A 4,571-nucleotide genomic window follows, 5' to 3' on the forward strand; every position below is an offset into this window, starting at 1 on the left:
ATGAATCCCAACCCCGCAGTGTGAATAAATCAGAAGACACTGCGAGGCAGGATCTCTGGCAGCTCGGCCGCACAGGCGCAGTCAGCCTCCAACTAGGCCTCGGCCAACACTCTGCTTCTCCTGGATTCCCTGGGCTCCAACACCGCCAGTTGGTGCTCGGAAGTGCTGTCTGCACAGTCAACAGTTGCTCCTGTTATTGGGGTTCAGTAACGCCAGCTGCTCCCCTGCTCTGTGTGCGGCAATAACTCAAGTCTGCTCCTCCTGCTGTCCCTGGGCTCCAGCACCGCCAGTTGTTGCCCGGAAGTGCTGTCTGCACAGTCAACAGTTGCTCCTCTGTTATTGGGGTTCAGTAACGCCAGCTGCTCCCCTGCTGTGTGTGCGGCAATGTGTCCTGCGACCGCCACGCTGACTCAACAACAGATATTAAACTGCCTTGAGTGCAGGCTTTGGCCTACACTCTGCTCCTCCTGCTGTCCCTGGGCTCCAACACTGCCAGTTGCTGCCAGGAAGTGCTGTCTGCACAGTCAACACTTGCTGCCGTGCTATTGGGTTTCAGTAACGTCAGCTGATCCCCAGCTGTGTATCCGGCAATGTGTCCTGCGACCGCCACGCTGACACAACAACAGATATTAAACTGCCTCGAGTGCAGGCTTCAGCCTACACTCTGCTCCTCCTGCTGTCCCTGGGCTCCAACAACGCCAGTTGCTGCCCGGAAGTGCTGTCTGCACAGTCAACACTTGCTGCCATGTTATTGGGTTTCAGTAACGTCTGCTGATCCCCAGCTGTGTATCCGGCAATGTGTCCTGCGACCCCCATGCTGACACTAAAACAGAAATTAAAGGGAACCTGTCCCCCCCAGGCGTTTGTAACTTAAAGAGCCACCTTGTGCAGCACTAATGCTGCATTTGGACAAGGTGGCTCTTTTAGTTATTCTCCTTGCACACGTTGAACTGAACACTTATAAAATGTGTCCCCTCATACCTTCAAACCGTCCCAGAGGTGGGACTTTCCTTCTTAATGAGACGCAGCACAGCCGTCATTCATACCCCCTTGGCGCTGGGCGCCGCCTCCTCAGCGTTGTTTGAATCTGTCCCGGAGCCACCGCTGTTATGTTATCCCTTGACCATGCGCAGTTACCGCTGCCCATCTTCTGACATCATTTGTTGTCAGGCTGGCTGCTCCTGTGCGGCCGCCCTGCCCGAAAGCACGCCCCGCAGTGTCTTATTTATTCACACTGCGGGCCTGGGATTCATGGGCATGCGCAGTGTATATCTTGGCCTCTCACTCATCTCCTTCCGCCTTCTTTAGACTAAGCCGCATCACGGCCGTGGCATACGATTTGGGATCAGCTGACGCGGCACAGTCTGAAGAAGGTGGAAGGAGATGAGTGAGAGGCGAAGATATGCACTGCGCATGCCCATGAATCCCAGGCCCGCAGTGTGAATAAATGTGAACACACTGCGGGCCTGGGATTCATGGGCATGCGCAGTGCATATCTTGGCATCTCACTCATCTCCTTCCGCCTTCTTCAGACTGTGCCGCGTCACGGCCGTGGCATACGATTTGTGATCAGCTGACGCGGCACAGTCTAAAGAAGGTGGAAAGAGATGAGTGAGAGGCGAAGATATGCACTGCGCATGCCCATGAATCCCAGGCCTGTGGTGAATAAATGTGAAGACATTGTGGGCCTGGGATTCATTGGCATGCGCAGTGCATATCTTGGCCTCTCACTCATCTCCCTCCGCCTTCTTCAGACTGTGCGGCGTCACGGCCGTTGCATGTGATTAGGGATCAGTTGATGGCGCACATTCTGAAGCAGGAAGGAGATGAGTGACAGGCAGATAGGCACAGTGCATGGCCATGAATCCCAGCCCCACAGTGTGAATAAATCAGAAGACACTGCGGGGCGGGATCCCTGGTAGGGCAGCCGCACAGGCGCAGCCAGCCTGACAACAAATGATGTCAGAAGACGGGCAGCGCTAAATGTGCATGGCCAAGGGATAACATAACAGCGCAGGCCCCGGGACAGATTCAAACAATGCTGAGGAGGCGGTGCACGGCGCCAAGGGGGCGTGAATGACGGCTGTGCTGCGTCTCATTAAGAAGGAAAGTCCCGCTTCCAGGACGGTTTCAGGGTATGAGGCGACACATTTTATAAGTGTTAACTTCAGCGTGTGCAAGGAACATAATTAAAAGAGCTACCTTTTCCTTGTGCAGAATTAGTGCTGCACAAGGTGGATCTTTTAGTTGCAAACACCTGGGGGGGGGTTAAAGGTTCCCTTTCAACTTGCTCCAATTAGGCCTCAGCCTATACTCGGCTTCTCCTGCATTCCCTGGGCTCCAACATCGCCAGTTGCTGCTCAGAAGTGTCTTTGGCACGGGTACTCCCTCCTGCCCAGCCCGGTTACAGCACGCCAGCTGTTTCCGGGTAGTGTCAAGGTCACTTTGTCTCCAATACGTTGTCCTGTCGTGTTGCGGTCTGGTTAGCCGACTCTATGGTGCCTGCAGTTTAGGTGCTTCCTATGTGGGCTGCGGGAACTGGCAATGAAGGCTGGTTCTGTTGTGCCAATAGGACAAGCTCCCCCTGTTGGACTGTGGGCTTTCGGTAACTATGGCGGCTCGCGGCCTAGCAATTTTTGTTTTCCTGTGGACCTTCTGCTGCCTATCTGAGTTCCAGCACCATTAGCTGGTTCTTAGGAACACAAGCTTGAATTGGTCCCCCTGGTTCCAGTACCGTCAGCTGGTTCCGGGCAGAGCCTTTGGCTTAGGTGCCTCCTTCTGGGTGTCCGAGTTCCACCAACGTCAGGTGGTCCTTGGTAGTGCTTTCTGGTACGGGTACCTCCTGCTTAGTAACCGGGTTCCAGTAACGTCAGTTGATCCTCGGTTGTTCCATTGGCTCTTGTACCTTCGGCTAGCCATCCGGGTTCCAATACCATCAGCTGGTTCTCGGCAGTGTCTTTTGCTCTTGTACCTTCTGCTCCCCATCCTGGTTCCAGTACCGTCAACTGGTTCCGGGCAAAGCCTTTGGCTTAGGTGCCTCCTTCTGGGTGTCCGAGTTCCACCAACGTCAGGTGGTCCTTGGTAATGCTTTCTGGCACGGGTACCTCCTGCTTAGTAACCGGGTTCCAGTAACGTCAGCTGGTCCTCGGATGTTCCATTGGCTTTTGTACCTTTGGCTAGCCATCTGGGTTCCAGTACCGTCAGCTGGTTCTCGGCAGTGTCTTTTGCTCTTGTACCTTCTGCTACATTTCCAAGTTCAAGACCCTAAAGATGACGACCCTGAAGACCGAGAAGCAGAAGAACAAGAAGCTGCAGAACAAAAAGCAGAAGAACATTAAGCATAAGACTAAAAATCAGAGCAAAAGATATTATCTAAATTATAAGCAGAAGAAGACTAAGCAGTGTATGGGGGTGGACCTCGTGCTGCCCCTGGAAAAAACCTGCTGCTGCAGGCCAAACTGAACGCAGACAAATCCTGTTGTAAATCTTTTGTGACAGGCAGAATAGAAGGTGTAATCTTCAAACTTTTATAGATAACTACAGGAAGGCCTGGCTGTCACAAATAAGAATATGATGAAGAAGAAGAATATGAAGAAGATGAAGAAGTTGATTATGAAGAAGAATAATAGTTGAATAAAAAGAATATGAAGAATGTAAAAAAAAAAATACGAAGAAGGTGAAGAAGAAGATGAATAAGGTGAAGGAGAAGTTGATGGAAAAGATGATGCTGCTGAATATATCCAGCCATTCTTCCGGAAGAGGTTGGTCTGGCAGTGTGCATGTGCCCTGGGTGAACTCCTCAGCCTGGGAAGCACCGTCATACCTCTGAATGCGCACTCGCCAGTGTGCTAAATCACCTCCGGCTCAGACGTCTGAGCTCGGAAGTGGCCCACCGATAGTAGAACAGCGTCACCTCTCCATTCCAGTAAATGCCCGGAAGGATAGCAGACTCCATCAATGGACCATGGGACCGTTGACTGCATATCCTGGGGACACCTTTTGCAACTCCTAAAGAAATTACTCCAGATATCTACCAACTTCTCCTCGCAGGGTTGTAGGTCTCCTACCTCAGGAACAGGAAACCACACTGAGGTGTATGGAGAGGTCCCGCCTTTCTATTCTGCAGGTTTCCTTTTACTGGGGCGGATACTGTCACTGTACATTCCTGTCAGGGTGTAGGGAAAATAGGAATTACTTATCTGTCAAACCCTTACTGTTTCAGCACCAGCTCCTTGTTAACATGGCGGCAGTGGAGTTGTGTCGTCTACAACATGTGACCAATCATTGGCCTTGGCGGTGTCCTGCCGTCTCTCTTCGTATCACTACTGAGTTTTTGGCCACTTTTTAACTTTTGTTTTTTTCCCTATCTTGATGAAGTGCATTGCTCCTTTATCACCATTTCTTCCTTATTTCCCATTACAATTTATATTAGAAAGTAGCATGATTTGTATCATATTTGTTCAGATTGTTTACTTTATTTGCAATCGTTAAGATATCAACAAACTCTGTAATTTTCATATTTTTACAAAATATATATTTTTTTAATTTTCAAATAAATCTCAGAGACCTCC

This window comes from Ranitomeya imitator, chromosome 3 (genome assembly GCF_032444005.1).
Source record: "Ranitomeya imitator isolate aRanImi1 chromosome 3, aRanImi1.pri, whole genome shotgun sequence".
Classification (NCBI taxonomy): Eukaryota; Metazoa; Chordata; class Amphibia; order Anura; family Dendrobatidae; genus Ranitomeya; species Ranitomeya imitator.